Below are 23,543 nucleotides of genomic sequence, written 5' to 3'. Positions count from 1 at the left end.
TTCTTATTAATTAACCTAGATATTTTAAAAGACAAAAATATATCATTCATGTGAGAGTTTAGAAAAGAAAACATTTTAAAATAATCACTTTCAATAATTTTAATTTATTTTCATAGTGTAAAGATTGTTGAAGTTAGAGTGCAAGGGCTTGTGATTAATAGAAAAAGATTTTTGAATCACGTAATCTGAACATGAACTTGCACATATTATTTTTATTTATATGCTACTTTAGATCCAAATCAAACGTTAACTGATATGCAAATATTCAAACCTTCGATCCTTAATTATATTTTAAGTCTCATATAATTATTATGCTAAATGTTTTTGTATTAATGTTTGCTTTTAAAAGTTAACCTTGTAAAAACGACTCTGACTCTGGTAACGCTTACAGAAAGCCATCTCAATTGCACGCTGCTCGCAATATGCCAGGTGAAATTATATTCACATCACAATTATACAACTCCTGTTTGAAAATTACATATTAGGGTAGTGAAATTGTATATATAAGTCAGTTTACATAAAAGTATCCCAAGAATTATTAGAATTAGGAAAACTACATCGATGGACAAAATTCTGCGACTGCAATCGAACTTAAATCATCTCTGGTCATGGCAATCAAAGCTACTTTATGTTCTCTACCTATTTTTAAATAAATGACAGGACTCAAAATATAAAACTTGGTAGATGGAATGAGATATTAGATAATATTGTATAACAATATTTACACAAATAAGTCCATTTCGAATATTTAAAGCGATTAGATGACTGAAGTCCCTTGGCAATCTGAAGGAAAAATTGTATTATAACTTTGACGCATTTATCCTTCGAAACTCTTAACGGAAAGGAAAGTCACTTTAGAACTGCAAGGTATATCAATTATAAAGGTAGGTAGGGACCTTGTTTTATAGCAAACGCGATAACACCGAATAATGCTAATTGCTGCAAAAAGTGTTTATGAAGGAATGTCCAGTGCCTTCTCTCGAAATCATATATTGTGCAACCACGATGTGAAAAAAATAAACTGGTATAATGATCGTTTTCCTTAAGGTAAGATGCTTGTAGAGAGTTGCAACTGAACAGACAAGTCGATATATTTAGTTTAAATAATTCGAACATTTTTCTCTCTCATTTCTTGTTTGCGTATTACCAGCATGATGGTAGAAATGGATAGCACTATTTTCCTCGCAGAGAAAGGTTCCAGAAAAATATATAAAAAAAACACCACATTCGCAATCAACGGAAAAGGTGAAAGTAGGTAAATTGTCCATCGTTATTTTCATTCTTTTCTTTCATTATTCTACTTTCTGTGTTGTTTTAACGAGTGAATATCTGATTATGTGAAGGAGGTGGTGTTCTCTGCTTATTGACGTCTTTATTTAAATTCATTATCACAACGTTGTGGAGAATAGAGTGAATAAAAATGTTGATGAGCAACTCGCCTACTCTTTCCTTCGGATTGGGTGTAGTACGCGGTTGTAAGTTGATGAAATATAATAAATTCAAAGGTGGAATTTCTTTAAATCAGATTTAAAGCTGATACATTTTTTTCATTATTTCTTATTTTCCTTGGCTTTTCAACTAATTCCGAGAATGAAGATGCTTGATGATTGTATGAAATTGATGCCGGACCTTGAAAGATTGATTGATTGAATGATTTGGTTTATTTTACTTCGCTTTTCTACCACTTTTGATTAATCGCAAAGATAAGTATGAATGGTGGTATAATGAAATTAATGAAGAGACACTCACAAAGAATATCCATGCCCAAGATAACCATATGGGATTCGAACTAGTACACTAACCACTCTACCACGGAGGTCGGCCGAACCTTGGAACAAAAGCCAGCGTTGGGCTGCGGGCTCAATAATTATGCAGGTTTAAGTTCAGTGAATTAAAGAGAGGTAGTGGAGTGCAAGGGGTTATCCTTCCACGTAGTACACTCGAATGTCAACTTCACTTCCACGTAGTACATCCTGAACTTCATTTCCCAGACTAACGAGGCTCTGGCGTCTGGACTACGGCCAGTAATATCCTCTGTAGGACTGTGTGTGTGTTGTTCTGTGTTTTGTCTTTATATGTTCTGAGTGCTCCCTTACAGCCTCAGCTTTAACCCAGGTAGGAATATTTTAATCCTCAGATACCTTCATTTTAGTTATGGTAATGGTCTTGGCCCCGTATAAGCTGACGCACCCAGAATTTTCAATTCAATCAATCAATTAAAGAGAGATAGTGCAGTGGCCTCCTATTGACCATTGTTAAAATATTATATTTATTTAAGATGGGGAGGATGTGCTTGTATTTAACCAGGCCAAAAGAATGATGCATTTTGTGCGAATTGAATTTTCCTAGTGTTTCTCGCAAGATACACATTGTCCAAATAATCAAATAATGGCTAGATTAAAGATTAAACTACATTTAGCCTGTAGTTGATCTTGAAAACGGTAGAGGCTTCTCAGAATAAAATATAATTTTTTACATTGTGCATTGATGTAACCGATCCAGTTTAATGTATCATTAACAATGAAGCCAAGATTTTTTTGCTCTTAGTTTTTTAGATATTTTATTAATGAATCGTAAAAAAAATATGTTGTGTTAATTAGGTACTTGTGCAGTACATGGTGCTTTTGACTTGTGTTGTATTTTGTGAACCTGTGTTCTGATAATAATTTCCCATTTTCCTGTGACATCGTTTAAATCTTGGGTGTGGCGAACGCAAATCCATCTGCACGCCATTGTGGCATGCAACGATCCAGGAAAGATTTCGTTCTCATCACGAATGCATATTTTATCACTTCAATTCCCGTAATTTGGTCTTGTAATTAGTGAAAGTCGTGACAGATATGAACTACTTTTACCCTAGTTGGTGAATCACATGTAGGTCGACAAAAACATAGAATCTATTGTCCTAAACACCTTAGGACTATTCCAGAGTTTGGCAACAATGGTATCTTTCTTGCATTGTTGTTAACTCTTATGTTAGGTTCTTGCCCACCAAAGATTTGCGAGTGGTTTGATAGTTGTGTACGTGTACACACACAGAGAGATATAAGGTTTGGAACAGACTATACAGCCAATATCAATGTATCAGATTATTCAGGCACGTCTCAAGAGGTGTATTCTCAGGGGGCTGGAGCCCCTGGAAACATCTTCTTCTTGCCTTTTTTTAATTCTTCTTGGAATAAAATGTTTCGAGACTAATTTTAAAAGAGGAACAATCATTCATTAATATAACGCGAACTTTCAGATTGCGTAGTCAACGTGAACAGGAGGTAGGAATGACCGGGCCCTCCGAGATGCGTATACTTCGTGTATACTCCGTATATACGTAAGTATCTCGGAAGCCCCGCAATGACGCTCACAACTGACTCTTGAAGATTATAGTGACGAGGATAGAACATTTCGGACACTGTCTATTTTGCGCGCGAAGGCAGGTGAAACACCCTAAAGGATACTGGTATTTTACATCAGCTTAGTTATTGAAAACGAAGTGATGAAAAGATGTGGTGAGCTGAATTTTTTTTAATGTATTGTAGATAAATGTATTTCAGTAATTTAGCATATTAGGACATGAAGCTTCAAAACGAAATAATTTTCAAACTCTGCCTTTCTATCTTTCTTACTCTTTCTTTCCACTCTCTCTTTTTGGATATATTTTCTCTTTTTATCTCTTTCGTTATTCATTTATTTTACTCTTTCTTTCTTTCCACGTTTCAATTTTGCTTTCTCTTTTATTTTCCCTTTTGATGACCATTTCTATTTTCACTAACTTCCACGTTTATGTTTTTCTTCCTTTCTTTTTCTTTCCATTTTCTATATCTTTCTTTCCATGTACGTTTCTATATTTCTTACTCTCTCTCTTTCTTTTTACGTTTCTGCTTTTTTACTCTCTATCTGTTTACACTTTTTTACCTTTCCACGTTTCTAACCTTTTACGTTCTCCAATTGTCTATCTTTTTTTACCCTGCGTTTCTTTCCACTCTTCCATATATCTTACTATATCTTCCTTTCAACGTTTCTTTTTCTTACCCTCACTTTGTCTTGTTTTACCCTCGCTCTCTCAACCTCTGCTTCTCCCTTCCTTCTACTGTTAATCTACTTTAGGTTTCCATTTCCCCCCTCTCTCTCTCTTTGTCTTTGTATGCGTGCGTGTGTGTGTGTGGGGGGGGGGGTTCGTGCGTGTGTTTGTGTGCGTGTGTGTGTGTGCGCGCGTGCGCACTCGCACCAGCCAGCAAAGATCCCTGGTAAAAATTTCGCCTGCTGGTAATCAAAGGACAGAGAGAGAGAGACTATACTCTATCCCGGGAATCTCTGGAGCAAGGTCGCGTAGAAGGATGGGCGGAGCGAAGGAGTACACGCTGACACAAACAGCCGGGAGCTGCAGTCACTTTCCTTCTCCATGTAATCTTGTTTCCTCGCATGCGTTCATTGGTCGAGCCCTCTCGAGTCACTAGTTACGCAGAGACTTGCATTCATTCGCTCGCTTCAGAGATTCCCGGGACAGAGTATAGACAAATGGAAGAACGAGAGGAAACAATCTCCCGTAGAGCTTGAGCAAAATTAAGAGCGATTAATATATCTGAAGGATGTAAGGAGTACAGGAGAAGCATTAGGAAACTCTATTTTGTGTTATTGGGAACGGTACAGGGTAAAATTGGGGCCTCATCAAAAGAGCAAGGGCAGGAAGACTAACTGAACTGGTATGAGGCAAGAACCAAGCATCATGCTAAGAAGTGGATAGCAGGGCCGACCAGGAAGACACTTCAACTTCTTCAGTGTAAAGTATGTAAAATGTGACCGGCCCCTACTCATGCACGTAGTTGGGTAGGGGCTAGTGGGGCTAAGCCCCCCCTCCCAGAGCCTGACAGTAGCCCCCCAAACGCATGCAGCATATGCACGAAATAATTATGGAAAGGGAAACTGTAGAAAAAAATTGAAAATCCAACATGAAACATACTTGTGTTACTTTTTTGGTGTGGCAGTCACACTTAAGGAAAGAGTTTTGATGCAGGCAGAAGGCAGATACAGGGTGCGATTTATTCTCTATAAAAGTTTACGTCTATGTTATTTTTATGGACCACATTAGCAAGATTTCAAAGAAAATGTATCACCGTTACTTCTCTTGATATTACAACTTGGAGCGCATGGTAAACAATGTTGTTGCATTTCAAACAATAGAGGCTTGACTGGCACACAGGGTTAAAATAAACAGTGGTGCAACAGTGCCCCTCCTCCCCCGCCCCCCCCAACCTTAAACGGAAACCAATTCTAGGCGGGCCAAAAGTAAAGAAAAGCAAGGTTATCAGAATCTAACAGAGCAGGACAAAATTATACTCAACATGGAATTAGTTTTCACATATTTCTTGCTATTTTCTTCCAGACGGTCAAGAGCACCTGCAGGGGGCACAGAGGGGCAATACCTCCATCGATTACAAAGTTTATGAGAATAAAATTACTGTTCGTTAAATTTTTTTCTTTGCTTCGCTCGCAATACTACCTGATTTTCTTACAGTCTCATCAAGTTCATAGCTGTAGCTAGGGGCGCAGCAGGAGTCGGACCTGGGCACCGAACTATCTTACTGAAAAAAGTTATAAAAGAGAGAATACCATATCGCCCCCGTGAAATTACTTGCGTCCTATTAAATAAATATTGTTTTCAGTTTGCAAAACTTGAATCTAAAAATTTTCTGCTCGCTTCTTTCACACTATCGTTATTTTCTGTAATTCATTTTTGTTGCTGGTTTGTTATGAGGTTGATGAATTCATTATATAATGTATTTAAATAATATATAAACTTGCAACCATATAGTAGAGCATTTACTTTTTCCATAAAAGTAACACTCGACATCAACACAATTCCATTTCATTTGGACAAAATGATGTCGGGATCGGCTGTTTCCCAATGAGAATGGCCATGATGATTTTCGTAATGGAGAAAAGTATGAATATGTTAGCCCCAATAAGCCCCCTCCTCCCAAGTGGGTAGGCGAAAGTCCGCCTATGCCCCTATTGCAATTTGTAACACAAATATACAAGTATTCATTGTAGAAAGCTAGCAAACAGTATGTAATCGGTGTAGTTTGATGAGTTCTGCCTTTTGGAAATTTCATGTGAACATTCTATTGCTCACAGCAGTGAGGTGCAGAAAGGGCAAAATAAGTTTATTATATTATTTATTACTTATAGGTAATTTCATAAAGAATCTCATAGAAGTCCTTTCTTGATTGATTGATTGATTTAGTTTATTTTTAATTCGCATTTCTGCCACTTTAGGCTAATCGCGAAGATGAAGATGAGTGATGGTTGATTGATTGATTTTGTGTTTTAAGTCCACTTTATGCACAGTAAGGCTAATCGGGACTAGACATACAGTTTAAAGTGGGATCCGAACCACTATGTGCCTCTAGCTGGTATCGAACCAGGGACCCCTTGATTACAAGAAGATGAGTGACGGTATGATGAAATTGATGAAGGGACACTCACAAAGAACACCCATGCCCAGGCCGGGATTCGAACCCAGGTATCCTTTTCTCTCCTCCCCGTTGTGTGTCACAATGACATGGTCTCATTTTGGTATGTTCTGTTGTCTTGTTCATAAATAATGTCCACCTAGCAACATAACTGAAATACAAATGCCCAGACTTCAATACGAATGTATTGATAACATTTTCCTTCTTCGGAGTCATTTTCAAAGCTGTTCACTCAGTACAGAAGAAATACATCCATAAAAATGTTCGTTTGCGGTTTATCTGTAGCGATTGGAGTTTTCTGTGAGAAATAAAATCCATAGATTCTTCGCCTATCCCCTCTTCTGAACATCACAGAAGCTTCTCTTCTTGATCTTTCTCTGGAAATCCTGAGAAATATCCTCCTCTTTCGATTTCCTGCTGTTTGCTTTAACCTCTAAGACGCCGTAACCTTCGCGGCGATGCTTTGAACACACTCACACATAGCCATAGCTCTTCACCCTCATTCTATGGGTTCCCAGCGTTGGTGAAAAGACCTACTAACCCCATTTCTGAATCTCAATACACTTAAAAAAAAAACAGAGTGAAAAAATCTTTCCTTTCCTAACTTGTTTACCCAGACTTGTCACTCCAAGAAGGAAAGAAAGCAGGTCTGATTTTTCCTTTTCCACTTTTCATCGAGTTATAACGTTTAACCGCTCTGAAGTTCACAAATAATTAAGTAATATTTTTTAATGAGAAGTATTGGAGACTTGAAGAACGATAAGCGAAAAAGGTAATGAGAAAATCTAAATCTAAAAGCTAAATCAAAAATTTGGAAGGATATGGAAGAATTTTCATTTCCAAATTGAATTAGAAGTATTTTCTTTGATATCTTCTGAAAGGAATGATTTAATAAGTTTCAGAACTATACGATGTGTTTTGTGTGCGTGCGTGCGTGAGTGTGTAGCAGAAATCAACTATTTTACAAGATCGAACTGTAATAGCAGAAATGGAGTCTCTCTAAATTTACATCATTAAGGTCCGCTCCAAGGGCTCTTTTTTTCTAACTTGAAATACACCATCGATTTGTTTCTTTAAATGGAGTTTAGTGACAACCAAATGTCCATTAGGGATGCCTAACAAGTCCATCTGACTAGATAAACAATAAATTTGAAAATAAAAAAGAATCTAAATTATCAGGCTTGAAAATTTCTAACGAAATATTGAACCATTGTGTTGCATTTTTTTTTTAGAAATAAAGTAGGCTTAAGTCACCTTTATACATGTAAATGTGAAAGGGAATGTATAATTCCAAGCCTTAAACCGGTAGTGAGTAACGTGCAAATTATTTTCTAAAGAGCGTTGGGTATATCCCGTCCTTCCTGTTAAAGGATATCTTACACTGTAAAAAAAAAAAAAATGCACTTCTTGTACACTTTCTTGCATATAATATGCACAAGATGTGTACTGAAGGTGTTGCAAAAGTGTACTTAAAGTGTTCTAGATGTGTGCGACCCGAAATGACGAAATTTTGTACACTTGATGCACACTTTGGGGACACATTCAAAGTTGTGTGCACTTCTTCAACGCTTTCTGTACACTTTTGTTTAAAGTAAGTGTACACTTCTTGTACACTTTTGTAGCACATGATTTCATTTTGTGTTGTTGGTCATATCGATTGTTATTTTATACTTTTTTGACAAATGAATATGTTATGAACATAAATCAATTTCATTATATAAAGCAGTAACACACTTGAAAGCAAGCAACATTAAACAATAACAAAATATAACTATTTTTTCCCTGGAACACATGGAAATCGCATTGCATCATGAAACTATCAATACTTTTTTGTTTAATGTACCAATTTGATAATTGGATAAATCTCATTAAAATTGAAGAAGGATAAAGTTGAATGTTCCGAGGAAATTAATAGATTTTCTTAAATCGAACTATTCATCTTTAAAGCACACCAAAACAGATCGTTAACTTCGGGGGGCTGGTTGTTCCTACACCGGCCGCTAGATGGTTCTGTCAATATGTGTACAAGAAACATAAGTTTTTGTACAACAAATAATGATACGTTCGATTGTAATCATAGTGAAAAATTGTGCTTTAACACTCTTCGAAAAATATGTGAACATCTAAGATACAAATTAAAGAAGAAAATGTACTGCAGTGAATAAAAGTGAATCTCCCATGAGCAACCTTTTTGATTCTGGACTATATAAGTAGAAGGTACGTGTGTCGCAGAAAAACAAACACGCATCTCACAAAATTTAAGGTTCACAGTTGAAAGTTGTTGCTTTTTCCTCTTTCCTCTTTCAATTGTCAAGTTAAATGTGAGTGAACTGTATTTTTATTCTAGAAACTAAGTATGAGTACTGAATTGCGATATATCTCATGTGTGCAAGAAGTGTCGCTCAAGTATTTTCACAAGTGTTCCAAATGTGTAAAGTGTACCAGAAGTGATCAAAAGTAGTTTCTGCAGCACACTTCTTACACACTTTTGGGATACCTTTATATTGGAAGTACTTCTTGCACACTTCCTGTACACTTCTTTTGCTGCACTTTTTGTACACTTCCTGTACACTTTTTAGCACTTCGTGTACACTATTGAAGCACTTCCTGTACACTTCTTGTGCACATTTAATGTGTACAAGAAGTGATCAAAAGTAGTTTCTAGGAAGTGTTGCAAAAGTGTGCAGAAAGCGTATTTTTTTTTACAGTGTAGGTTAGGCAAAGGTGTGTATATGCCCCTCTTCTGCTGCTTCCAGTCGAGAGGCGGAAGGGAATGAATGGTATGGATGATAGACTCCTTACTAAAATCTATGTTATTATTTTAGAGTTGTTCTAGATGCACAGCTCCTTCTAACAAACATATATTTTAAAGATATTAACAGTAATCTCTTCATGTAGCAGACAAGGTTCAGCCTCCTAGCAAACTATTGTTATGAGCTACGTAAGATTATACAGTTTGGTCCAAAAGTATGGAGACACTCGAATAAAAGTTGAATGATATACTGTTCCGCAAAACTAACACTGTAGGTTTGAAATAGGAGTGGGGGAAAATGTTATAGGGCATATGACGATGACGGTCGCTATTTTCAAACCCGCCATTTTGAAACTCGCCATCATGGGGAGGGTGTGATATTATATATCAAATCAGGCTAGATTTTCACGAGAAATACAGTGGTGAAGTTTATTTCGACGTATTTTTAACCTGTAAAAAGACCAATTTTCTCCTTTTCGAAGTGTCAGAAAAAAAGCATTATAGCGGCTCTAAGGCATCTGTAACGCATCGAGATCATACTGACGTCTACGGAGAGAAGTTCGCATGCCATTGCACGTGATTTTAATCAGGGAAATTCCAGAAGGGTTGAATTTTGTGAATGGTTCTTTCCAACAATTACAGTGTGATGCTTCCACTGGGATGAAAAGTCCTTCACATTGACGAGGCCAATTCTTACGTTCATATGGAAGTTAATAAACAGAATACAACCGAAACCAAAACGACAGGCGCCAAGAGACACGCGACACGACGGTTTCATACAGAAGAGACAAGCGACAACTGACACGAACCCTTTCAGTCTATAAGCAATCATTTACGGCGCATGAGCTACAAACTAGGTTCTCCCCGATAGCGTAGTGGTAACGTAGTCGCCTTCTAATGAAGGGGTCCCGGGTTTGATACCTGCTGGTCACATTGCACAGTGGATCGGATCCCATTTTAAACTGTAGGTCCAGTACCGATTACCCTATATGTGCATAAAGTGGATTTAAAACATCAATTCAATGCGCTACTAACAGACCTTGGTGGCACGATTTACAATATTAATAAAACGGCCCAGTCCGAGGATACGCAAATGACAAGGCATAAGAGGAAAGTGTGGTGTCACTACGGTTCGCAAGATTGCATTTATTAATGAGAGTTCGTTTCCAATGTTCCAAGCGACACGTGTCCCGTGTTCTATGTCGGTTTGATTTGTAATTTCTCTAAATCACAAGATCGAAAAGCAGTGAAAAATCTCAAGAGAAACGGCAGAGAACTATGAATGAAGGACTGAAATGAAGTAACTACAGTAGAGCGTCGATTATCCGAAGTAATTGGGGGACATCGGTGTTCGGAAAACTGGTTTGTTCGGATAATCGAACTGTACATGTTTATTTGCCAAAAAGAAGTACTGTACAGTAAATTTATTCATAAAAACAGGCATCTCTTTAAGTATGTATTACAAAGTAACGTACAAAGGCAACTTTAGTAGGAATATATAGTATGTGGTACAGTTTATTAAACAAAAATATGTACATATTACATACGCATTTTGCATGAACAATACACACAGTACACAAAATTAACGTTTAAAAAAATCCTTTATTATGGTCTGTCTAAGCAAGCCTACACGCTTACGAGCAGCTAAGTCACGTATTTTTTTTCATTACAGATATCTGAAAGTGAGCGAGTACACGGTTCAGTTAAGCGGTCGTTCGGTTGACCGACGTTCGGATAATCGACGCTCTACTGTATATGAAGGGACACGCGTGTGCGCGCGGGCTGGCATACAAAAGTTCCCTGAAAGCATTATTAATTAAAATATCGCTGTTTCTCATTTGTTTATTTGGGATCGACTATTTCCTACGTTACTCTATTCTAATCATAGGCGCCGACTCCATGGGCTTGGGGGGGGGGCTCGAGCCCCCCCCCCAATGTTAACGATGTGGGGGCAGAGCCCCCAAATAATTTCGCTTAAGAGAATCTAATGTATTATTTTGCTTCTCTTGTAAAAATACACATTTGAAATGTTCTAGACCATCTACTTTGGGGGGGTTATGACCAGATACAGCAAAAAACATGACTTATTACTATATACTAAGTATATAATTGTGAGTATTGTTAACATTTTTACTAAAAAGAGTTTCAAAAGAAGATGTGCATGAACTTGGAGAGTGGATGGGACTTTCGGGCTACAAATGGGTCTCACATGACATTCAGAATGAGATCATTGATGTATACGGGAGATCTGTTTTGCGCTCCATGGTAGCAGATATTTAAAGTCGGGAATATTTTGCTATTATGGTTTACAAAACTTGTGTTCCATCCGTGAACAATTGACATTCTGATTCGAACTGTAAATGAAAATTTTAATATTTTTGAGGAATTCATGGGTTTTTACGAGCTTCCGAACACTGAGGCCAACATTAAAAAAGGGAGGGAGTCAGTCATTCATTAATTTATTTCAGTGATCAGAGTCCCCCAGTAATTTTGACAAGTCGGCGCCCCTGATTCTAATCAACCTTTCGTATTAGTAACCTTAATAGGAATCCTTACGAATATTTAGTTATGTATTCATCCATTTAAAAAAAAGCCTCTTCTGAAAGTTACTATTGGACGCAGAAAGTGTCTTAACCCCACCTCCTCCCAAATCGGCGTTTATGCCGACAAAAAGGACGCATTAGTACTATGATGTGCTATTCGTGCTTGCAGTCTTGCCGTATCGATATCTCGCAAAGAACGATGTGTGCACGTGATCCTCCGTCTCCACGGCAACTTGTATAGATCAAACAATGCGAAAGGCAGCGAATGAATTCAAACGCAGTAGGTGCACACGATGGAAGTGAGGTAATATAAACATGTCACTGCAGTTTGTGTTGTGTTATGGATGCTCATGAGTGGTGAGTAGTTTTTTTCACAACATGAATGGTTCATTCTATCAATCCTAGGTTTTCCAGCTGTATGTTATGTTTGAGCTGTCTGCAATGGCGTCTCGCTTGCCAACTTCTCTTTCTTACTATTTCTATCGTCTTCCGCATTTTTCTCTATCCCTCTGTTTCTCTGTCTATCTACTTTTTTCTCTATCCATCCTCTTTCTCTCTCTGTACCTGGTTTTTCTATCTTTTATTTCTTCTGTTTACCTATCTGCCTTTCCTCGTCTCTTTTCTCTCTCTCTCTCTCTCTCTCTCTATATATATATATATATATATATACATGGGCGTATATATAGCTTACGTAAGGGGGGGGTTCAACTTTGCTTCAATTAGGGTTCCTATATTTCTTAAGTGAAAAACCGGGGCACTATACTCACCGGTAGCTTGTTAGGGAGCGGAGTGGGGGGCAGATAAAGTTGTATGTATGTACAGCACTTTATTTGAAAACTGCAGACTGAACAGATATAGGCACCCAAGCACTGACTCTTTATAGTAAGCCCCGGGTTCGATACCTGGTGGAGGCACATAGTGGTTCGGTTCCGACATTAAACAGTGGGTCCAGTCCCGATTAGGCTTACTGTGCATAAAGTGGACTTAAAACACCAAATCAATCAATCAAATCTTTATAGTAAGCAGGTTACTATACAATGTAAGAGAATAGTAACTGAAATTCAGCACTGCTAGCAGACGGTGGCGCCATCGTGAAATCAAAGATATTTGCAGTAACATCTGTGTCTCGTTAACTCTTGTATTATGGAGAGGGAATGGTTCAATGTAGAGTTAGATTGTTTTGTAAAATGAGCATTTTAAAATTACGTCCAATTCCGGGACGTATAGCTTCTCTAGGCATGATCCGGCTATCAAAATCCACTCTGCCACCACATGAAAGGTCACACATTTATTAAATTAAGTCTATCTACGAACCTCTAAGTTTTCTACATAAAATGAGCAGAAAATGCTTTGAAAAAGCTAATCTCAGCTTCTCTTTAAAAAAAAAAACAATTACAATTAGCCTTATCCTCCTAGCTACAAAATTGAAAATAACATCATCGGTGTTATTTTAATATTCGTATGTATTTACACTTAATAGTGCGGGGTCCATTAATCGAGTATTTCCCGTTGAATTGCGAGGACATTATTTCAACCTCCTTAATGTTAAACACATCCTCTCGGGTGTTGAAGATGAAACTGGCAGTGTAGCCAAGATCACCAACAATTTGTGCATATTTGAGTACAAGAGCTTGTCACAATTTTCTACTGCCTACAATGCTGATCCTGGACATGTCTTTTCAATTACTGTTTGCCACATTTTTCATTCACACTGTAAAAAAAAATACACTTCTTGTACACTTTTGGTACACTTTCTTGCATATAATATGCACAAGATGTGTACTGAAGGTGTTGCAAAAGTGTACTTAAAGTGTTCTAGATGTGTGCGACCCGAAATGACGAAATTTTGTACACTTGTTGCACACTTTGGGGACACATTCAAAGTTGTGTGCACTTCTTCAACGCTTTCTGTACACTTTTGTTTAAAGTAAGTCTGTACACTTCTTGTACACTTTGTAGCACATGATTTCATTTTGTGTTGTTGGTCATATCGATTGTCATTTTATACTTTTTTGACAAATTAATATCTTATGAACATAAATCAATTTCATTATATAAAGCAGTAACACATATAAAATGTCACATCACAATTGGTGCCACCCATGCATGTACGTACAAGCCACTAATATTTTATTATTGGTACATTGTTTGTACACTGTAAAAATAATACCCGTTTTGTCATTTTTGGTGAACTCTCTTCGATAAAAATGTTAGGGAACGTTAAGTGTAGCAGAGATGTACAGTGGGATCCATGAGTATTATCGTGCAAATTGTCCATGACTATTTTCATTAATATTTCTCTTACATCCTATGTGTTTTTAAGCGATGGATTTTTATGTATGCTGGTGAAGAAGTTTTCAACAGCTTGTTTTGAGTTTTCTTTTAATTCTTGAAGCTCTTATTGGGTCAAATAAAGTGCACGAACATGGTGATGGACAATTTGCAAGGTAATACTCATGGATCCCACTGTACGACCCGATTATTAAATTATTATATTAAGCACAGGATTTTAAGAGTAAGATTTGACCTATTGCCCTTCAGCCATAGAAAGTTAAAATTTCCGTTTTATTAGTGTTGTTATCAATGTTCTATTATTGGGAAGAAAGGTTTCGGTACACTTCACATCTGTTTGTTCTTGTGTTCATCGTAAGAACTATTGAAAATATTGCGGCATGTTTATAAATTTTAAAATATACCAGGAAAAGAGCGCTGGTTATTATCATTACCTTACAAACAATAAAATTGACATTGAATTGAATATACTTTGGAGTTGTTAACAAGTATAGACTACCGTACGTTCATTAGATAGAAACTGGATTCGCCTCGCTTCTTTTTATAGGTATACCGTATTGGCCCGAATATAAGCCGCACATTTTAACCAAATTTCAATTGTCATTTGTTCCGAATAGTTATTTGTCTTTTTATTCTTTTTAACGATGCACAGATATGAAAGACCACAACGAGCTACGACGAAAGTGGTCCCGAGATCGAATCCCGGACTGGAGATGGGTGCATGTCTCTTCATCAATTTCATCACTCATCCTCATCGTCGCGATTAGCCAAAAGTGGAAGTGATACGAAGCTAAATAACAAAAATAAAATCAAAACAGGAAATTTTTCCCAGAGTCCCAACTTATGGTTATTTTGGTTCTAAGTTTATTCTTACTCTTCCACCTGCTCGCTACTGAAAAATTCTGGACAAACAACCCCTCATGACTCACCACCGTAACGGTACATCTTGAGAGGCGTGAGGGGTTGAAGACAACTTTCGCAATCGCCGGAAGCATTTCGCTTGGTTGGCGTCTTCTCGCGACACGTGTTTCAGTAGTGCTTCATTTCGCATTGTGTACTGTGTATTGTAGTTCTGTGCAGATTCAGGAGAGAACGAACTACCACCACAGATTTTCGGAGTAAGAAAAGTAAGTATTTATGCATGTTTTCTACAATTTCATTTTATATGTTTCTTTGTTCGCTGAAATTCTGATTTAACTGCCTAATTATAAACGCGCGAATAAAGGAAAGAACCTGGTCAGACCCAACGATTACACCAAAATGGGAGATTAGCTTCAGGGCCCATTATTTACCATACCATAATACAGTGGCGTACGCAAGGGGGGTTACCGGGTTTAACCCCCCCCCTTGAGCTTTTGAAATATTATGGAAATTGTTGTAGAAAAAAATTAAAAATGGCTAATTTATCCCAGTCAAAGATCTGCGACAGTAATAATAATAATAATAATAATAATAATAATAATAATTTGAATTATTATTCCCATGCAGCATGAAGAAAAACACAACATTCCAAACACAATCTAAGCGGACGCAAAGTTCAATTTTGCAATTATTTTTTTTTGCAAAAAGTCGCGCAGTGACGTGCGAGAATTGTGAAAATTCCTTGCTTCGTCGCAGTGTGCCGAGTCTGCCGACCTTATTGCAAACATTCTTCCCGGTACTGATTTCACATCCCCTTGTGAACTCCTCAAGTGATGCTGAGTCTACATCCACATCATTAAATAATGTGGAAGAAGTGCTTTGTGAATCACCTAGAAGTGATAAATGTGTTGGAATGTCTATAAACTTACTTTTCAACGAAAACATAGACTCAATGGAATTTAGCAACATGTATTCTCGCGCTTCATCATCATCCTGGGCGAGTTCCATAGGTAAAGGTAATGTAGATTCCCCCGTACATATAGCACCGTGCCATGAAGGCACACGTAGTGGTGTGGCGGGCCCCAAAGATTCTCGATCTCGAACTATTTTTGCAGGTGATGTGAAATTTTGTTCTATTTCTTTCATAAATAGCAGCTGCATTAGTAGTAATTATTATTAGTAATTTAACTAATTAATTAATTATAAGAATTATTAATTAATTAATTATAAGAATTATTAATTAATTATTATTATTATTAATTAAAGTATAATAAAACAATGGTAATGTGAATTTGTAGAAAGTTTTCGAAAGAACACCCCCCTTGATGAAATCCTGCGTACGCTACTCTCATAATAGTTTCACATTAAGCTGCGTTGTTATCTAAATAGTTGCAAGAACTAAGTTATGTGTTAGGTGAAAGTTCAATGCTTCCTTGCTTTTGTTCTCTGCCTATTTCATTTATTTTTGTCATTGCGGACAATCCCAGTGCCGTGAAGCAAATATACAGGCATATAAAATTTGAAAATGGCAGAAAGCACACTTTTTCTCTCTCGCGGTGACTTGACCCCTCATTCTCTTTTTGGAATAAAAAAACTGCCTTCTCATTCCTCTCTCCCTTTTGTTTGTAACGTTTTTGTCAATTTCTTTTCCGTTAAAGCTTCCCATCTTCATTTCTCATTTTAGTATCTCTTCCTTCCTGTTTATTTCCTCTGTTTTCGAGCATTCATTTCCCTATGTTTACCCTCACATTTTCGGCCTGTTTCTTCTTTATTCTCTCTCTCTCTTTGTTATTATTCCTCTTCCTTGCCTGCCTCTTTTTGCTTGCTTTGCTTCTATATTTCTCTCTCTCTCTCATCTATTTCTTTCTCCATTTTTATATTTCTTTCTCTGTCTTTTTCTATTTCTGTTTGTTCTTTTCTACTTGTTCCTCTTTCTCTCTCTCTTTACTATCTCCACAGAGATATATATCATTCTCTCCAATTCTTGCTTCTATATTTCGCTCGTTTTTCTATTGCTTTATCTCTCTTGAGTTTCTCTATTTCTCTCTCGCCCGCCTGTCTCTGACTCGGCCTCTTTCCTCTCTTGTCCTCGGTCTCCCTCCCGATGGCTGATTACGTCATTGGCTTGTAATCAAAGGATCTCGGGTTCGATACCTGCTGCAGACACATTGCGCAGTGGTTGGGATCACGCTTTAAACTATAGGTCCGTTCCGACCAACCTATTTGTACATAAAGTGTAGTTAAAACCAACAATTCAAACAATTCTCTTCTCCTCCTCTCTCTCTTCACCGTGTGTGTGTGCCCGACTCGCTCCTTTATCTTTATCTGTCTCTTTTCTCTTTCCTTCATTCTCTGTCTGACTTTAATTCTATTCCTTTCTCGCATTCTCTGCCGCTTCTTCCATATCCCTTTCTTTTATTTCTTTTAAAACACTTTTTCTTATGTGGAGATGTTGGAAATATTTACATCATGTTCGCATGTCATCATAAGAAAGAAGTGCTTTAAAGGAGAGAAAAATAGATGAAAGAAGCGGCAGAGAATATGAGAAAGGAAGAGAATTGAAGAACCGGACAGAGAGTGAAGGAAAGAGAAGAGATACATAGACATACACCGAAGAGGAGGGGGGAGCGGAATACAAGAACCGAGGGAGAGGGTAAAGGGAAAAAATACGAGTACATGGGAGAGAGATAAATAGGGAAGCGAGAGAGGGGGAAAGAAATATGGAAACGAACGAGAGGCATTTACACATTCTGAATGTTTTTTTTTTTCTTTTAGAAAAGAGGAGTAGGCGTAATAAAAATCTAGAATATCTTAACCTTATATATGTGAAAGATAAGAAATATTATATTAAAAAATCCATGAATGCTAGAGACAATGGTTCTATCAGTGGCGTGCGCACATTCTTTTGTGGTCCGTCCTCATTTTGCCATCTTTTCGTACGTCTGGCGTTCTTCTTTTTTTTTTAAGTGCAGGCGAAAGGGGGTTATAACCCCCACCAATAACTCTCCTTGGGCGCGCCACATTAGCACGCAATATTAATTGGATATTTTCCATATCCAGTGTAGTTTCAAGAACTAGACAATGGATAATATCGAATTAACATTCCATACTAACATCACTTTAAACAATAAAAAAAATATATATCACTCATCTTAGTAATAAGAATGAAATGATCATCCTAGGACTTTATAAAAAAAATATTTTTAAATGCTACTTGTCTGTTGTTCATTATTCTTAACTGTGCCATTAAATTGATATACTCAACTAGTATTTTGTTTTGATATCACTAGTTCTCATGCAAAAGTTTCTTTTATTATTATTCTTAAGGCACCTATTGTTCCTGTCATGAAGACAAGAGAGAAATATTCAGAAGTTATTGTCGTGCAGAGAATTGTGAGGCATATGATTCGACTGAAGAAGGAGTATTCTGTGCTTATTGTGGATATCTACCCACCAAGGATGCAAAAGGTAAGTGTGTGTTACATATTGTTATCTGAAACATGAATATTTGCATTTCCAAATCAATCAGTGATAAGAAATCTCACTTTCCGTAGACAATTTACCATGATAAAAGTATTCCTCGTGTTTGAAATTTGGACTTGCGAGTTAACAAATATAAATAGAAGAAGTCAACGTTGAATTAATTTAAACTGTCTTCAGAATATATTTCCTTCGCTTCAACATTAGGTACATTTAAGGCTCAGATTTATTAAACTGCTTGACGCAACATCAATGTGGCATATCAAAAGGGGGTTGGTGGGGGTCACAACTTATAACCACCTCTTTTGCTCAGTATTCCTTAAAAAATGTTGGAAAAAAACATCAAAGGCAGAAAAAATGGCAAATTGAGGGCTCATTAATAAAAATAAGCATATGTACCCCTCCTCCTTTTGAAAATCCTGATAACTCATAACATCACTCACAATCTGAATAGCTTCTTATTGGATGACATAATGATCAGATCTTAACCCCCTCATACCTTTGATACCAGCTTTATAAATGAGACTTAGGTTAATTCAATATGCTTAACTCTTAAGGTTTGTAGTCTGTCTGTCTGTCTCTCTCTCTTTCAGTAGTGGAATTCTCTTGTGGAAAATTATTTTTATACTCATAGATGTTATAGATAAGGATATCATGTCAATTTTGCTGTTTAATTTTGCTTTCATACTTCTTAATGTGCAATAACTATATCTTGTCTCTTTTATTTTATTTTATCTATTTGTGCATATTACCTCTTTTTATGCTTCCTTTCAAAAGTGTCTGTAGCAATGCCTATTATCCTAATGACATGTGGAATATGCATTTTTAAGTCATAAAGTAATTTTGGCTCTAAATTTTTCCTACCACCTTTAAATACAAACTGTCATCCACAGATGGAAAATCCAGAATACACCACTCTAAATATTTTTTTGTGCAAGTGATAAATTATTTTAAGTAACTTAACTATACAAAATAATGGCCAACACGAGAAACAGTCATGTATATTCTCTTTCACTTTCTTAATTGCTTGAGATATGGAATGGTATTTTTTTCTGTTAACATGCAAACTTTTATACACATCAAAGACTTGGAAATTTAATTAATACAATGACATTTAGTCATGGAAAGTGGTAGAGGAGCAGAGAGAACTCTTTCTCCTCTTATTTGTTTTTCTTTTTGTTTCATCCTTTTTTTTCTCTTTTCTTTCCACTTGCTTTCTCTATTCAGCCTCTCTCTTTGTCAGAGAGAAATAGACTCCTTCCCTCACTTATGTCTTTTATTCCCTCTTCTCCTTTATCTCTCTCTCCCTCTCTGTGTCTCTCACTGGATTTGTCATTTTTCTTCTCTCCAACACACACACATATGTATGAGAGTGTGTGTCTCATTTAGAGAGAAATATGTGTGTGTGTGTGTCATCTTCCCTTTCTCTCTTTCTCCTCTCCCTTTTTCTCTCACTGCATTTCTTCCATTTTTCTTCTCTCCTAGAGGGAGACAGAGAAATATGTGTGTGAGACAGTCATCCTTTCTCTGAAGGAACAGAAAAAGGAAAGAGAGAAGGAAGAAAAGAGTAAGGAGGGGAGAGTGAGCCCTCCGTCTGCCTTTCTCTCTTCCTCTCAAATTTTCTATCCTTTTGTGAGGGAAAGAGAGGTGGTGGGATGGGAAGGAGAAAAGAGTGAGAGGGGGAGGGAAGAGAAGAAAAGAGAGATAAGTTATGAAGATTGATTGATTTAGTTTATTTTACTTCGCGTTTTGTGCCTCTTGGCTAATTTGCGAAGATGGGGATGAGTGATGAAATGATGAAATTGATGAATGGACATTCACAAACAACCAAGCCCGACCAGGATTCGAACCCGGGACCCTTGGCGTGATGTGCTAACCACTCGGCCACAGGGTCGGGCATAAGTTATGAAGAGTTTCCAATTGTAATTCATATACAAATTACATAATTTAAAACCATGCATTCTCTTCATCTGTTTTAGTCTCACATAAGTTCCTAATTATTATATTTTCAAAGCTCCAAGTAATGTTCCTCTGTGATAAAGTGTTGACTGTTTCACATTCATATTATATGATATAAACAGGAAAAATTAGTCTTGTATTTTTTAAATCAATTTTTTATGTATAGGATAAACGTTTATGAACAGAAAAGTAATATAAATGAACTAAATTGAGTATGCTATATCTTTAATCACTTTGTTTTGGCTTATAAGTATATTTCAGAATCTGTCTCCTCTATAGTTTTACAAAGAATATTATTGCTATTATATTTACACCACCTGGGTATGGTAATATTTTCCCACTGCTAATTTAAATAAACCTTGAATGTTCTCTGTTTCATACCAGTAAATATGGTATTTGTTTTGTTTTACAGTAACTTCACATCAATATTTTCTTGGCCCTGTGCAAAGACATGCAACATAAAGAAAGTGCTCTTGTGATGAGTTTCGGGTTCAAGTCTGGCCTGTATAGGAGTATTTTTGTGTACCCGTCTTCATGCATCAAAGGTAAGCGCATACAAACTTTAATTGCTGTAGTTGAGGGAAGGAACAGTGAAAGTAATATACTAAAGGTTTAGAAGTTGACAAGTTGGATTCTAAATATTTTGTAGTCATTAGTAAAATAGAAGAGCTGAATTCTTGGTTACTGTTGTTGTCTTTAATATGAGTGGTTCTTGGTTTGAACTCTTTGGAGTTCCAAAGTTCTGTATTAACCCAACATCATAACAGTTGGGGAGCTACATGCAATAAATAAAATACTGTGAGCTTGAACACCAGTAACAGTGCTGATGGTACACAATGCGTTAAGCACATATTATCCAATGAAAAGCTGTCTGTCTGGCAGGCCTTGACCCCTCAAAGGGATGTGGAGTCATGGAATTTAGTGTAGGTAAAAGGGAAGCAAATTGGTACAGGGATCTGCTTGAATGTCAAAGCATTGTGTTCTTGGGTCATGGCAGATATTAAATAAGTCAAATTTAATGTCAGTGTACAACAGCCATTTGAGGGCATTGTTCTACCATGTATTTTTTAATTTTTTTGTGGGTTGATGCATAGTTAATTCTCATTGCGAGAGAGAGATTGTTTTAATTGGATAATACTTGATCAGGAATAAATGTGATGTTTTGTAATTAAATTCAAGAAAAAAATATGATATTTATGCATGCTTCATTTATTTTCAGGAATTATCACCATTTGGTAACAAAAGATTTTGAGAAAGAAGCACCCTATCTAGCACTATTAGTGGAAGGAATGTTGTCCGGGTAGCTGCAGATGCTAGAAAGTGCAGTGTGCCACTTTACGAACATTTATCTATGCACTTATTGACATATACTATAGTTTTGAATTAGACTACCCCAAAAGTTGTGCTACATGTATGGTATTAATCCAGTATATGTATACTATTAGGCCATAAAGACAGACTGTCACCTCAAGTCATCTATCTTATGTGAGAAGTTCAAGGATTGAAAGCAGACTATGCATTAAGTACCAGTGTATCTGTGACAAACAATAAATGTTCTGTCTCAGGATCTTCTGTATCATTTGTTACTATGAATTGCACCTAAGTTTCTCTTATTGTTCATTAGCAACAATGGTGTGGTGATTGAAAATGGTATTCATAGTGTTTCTGTGTTTTATGTTCATTTTAGGTTACAGGTTGTTGATTTTTTCTGTTTAATGACAATGCTTCTTTACTCCTGCATCATTTATTTTTTGTTCATAATTGAATTTTTTTCCTATTTGGTTTATTCTTGAGATTGTTAATCTGCATGTATACACGATAAGGCATAAACATGTAGATTAAATGAGAAGGAAAATTTATTTACTTTCTTTCTTCAGCTATGATCTCTCATTTTGTGCAAAAGTTATTTTCAATATCTCCTGAAAGTGTCATTTCAGTTTCAATATTCAATTCAAAATTTGCACATATAACCAACCATGAACTCACAAGGTCATGCCACTTTGAAGCAGAAAGGTGTGTTTATATATGCACAAATGTGAACAAGCTCAATTTTTTAATTAAATATAGCTTAGCACCCCCATTACCCTGCACTAGAGAAATTTACACTAAGCTCCCTCCGCCTAAAATATTACAGTACTGATAAATTATTTCGTTGTGTACTAAGAAGTGTTTTCAGCATGTTCTAAATGTGGGAAGTGCACTATAAATGATAAAATAATTTCTAGAATGCACTTAACACACTTGCAGAATATATAATATTGACAATATTCCTTTCCATCACTTTTTCAGCATATACAACACTTCTGAAGCACATTAAATGTGAAGTGCTTCAAGAGAGTGTTTGAAAAGTGAAATATTTTTTACAGTGGAGAAATGTATTGGAACTTTTCCCTTGCAGGTATGCAAGAAAAGAAAAAAATTGATGCATTTCAATGTGTCACTCTACACACTAAAGATGCATCAAATTTTTTTACTCCAACGACACGTTGGAGTCAAAATATCCACTTTAATGTGTCATTTGACACATTTATTTCGATGCATTTAGGTGCATCTTTCAGTTTGATGTATTTTTAATGTGTCATTGGAGTCAAAAAAATTACGCACTTTTGTGTGTCAATTGACACACTTTGAGTTCTGTGTGAAAGTTGTTGCTTTTTCCTCCTTCAATTGTCAAGTTAAATGTGACTCAACTGTATTTTTATTCTAGAAACTAAGTATGAGTACTGAATTGCGATATATCTCATGTGTGCAAGAAGTGCTTTCAATGTGTTCTGAAAGTGTCGCTCAAGTATTTTCACAAGTGTTCCAAATGTGTAAAGTGTACCAGAAGTGATCAAAAGTAGTTTCTGCAGCACACTTCTTACACACTTTTGGGACACATTTACATTGGAAGCACTTCTTGCACACTTCCTGTACACTTCTTTTGCTGCACTTTTTGTACACTTCCTGTACACTTTTGAAGCACTTCCTGTACACTATTGAAGCACTTCCTGTACACTTCTTGTGCACATTTAATGTGTACAAGAAGTGATCAAAAGTAGTTTCTAGGAAGTGTTCCAAAAATGTGCAGAAAGTGTATTTTTTTTTACAGTGCAGATTTGAAAATGTAAAAAATATCAACCAGGCCAGCCAACATTATGACACACTGTTCCAATGAATGACGAATAGATTTCATATTGGAATAAGTTG

The 23,543-nt window shown here is 36.5% G+C and overlaps 1 protein-coding gene across 1 annotated transcript in view; it reads left to right on the top strand.

The window, feature by feature from the left end:
* The first annotated feature begins 12,046 nt into the window (after positions 1-12,046).
* The window catches only part of Dhc93AB (Dynein heavy chain at 93AB), a 584,738-nt gene continuing 573,241 nt past the window's right edge, over positions 12,047-23,543 (top strand). Inside the window, exon 1 of the mRNA XM_083127975.1 lies at positions 12,047-12,119. The gene's annotated coding sequence lies outside the window, so the exon portion shown is untranslated. The remainder of the gene's footprint in view (positions 12,120-23,543) is intronic.

Source organism: Lepisma saccharinum, chromosome 9 (assembly GCF_977018435.1).
Source record: "Lepisma saccharinum chromosome 9, izLepSacc3.1, whole genome shotgun sequence".
Lineage (NCBI taxonomy): Eukaryota > Metazoa > Arthropoda > Insecta > Zygentoma > Lepismatidae > Lepisma > Lepisma saccharinum.
This window is presented reverse-complemented; position numbering and strand designations above follow the sequence as displayed.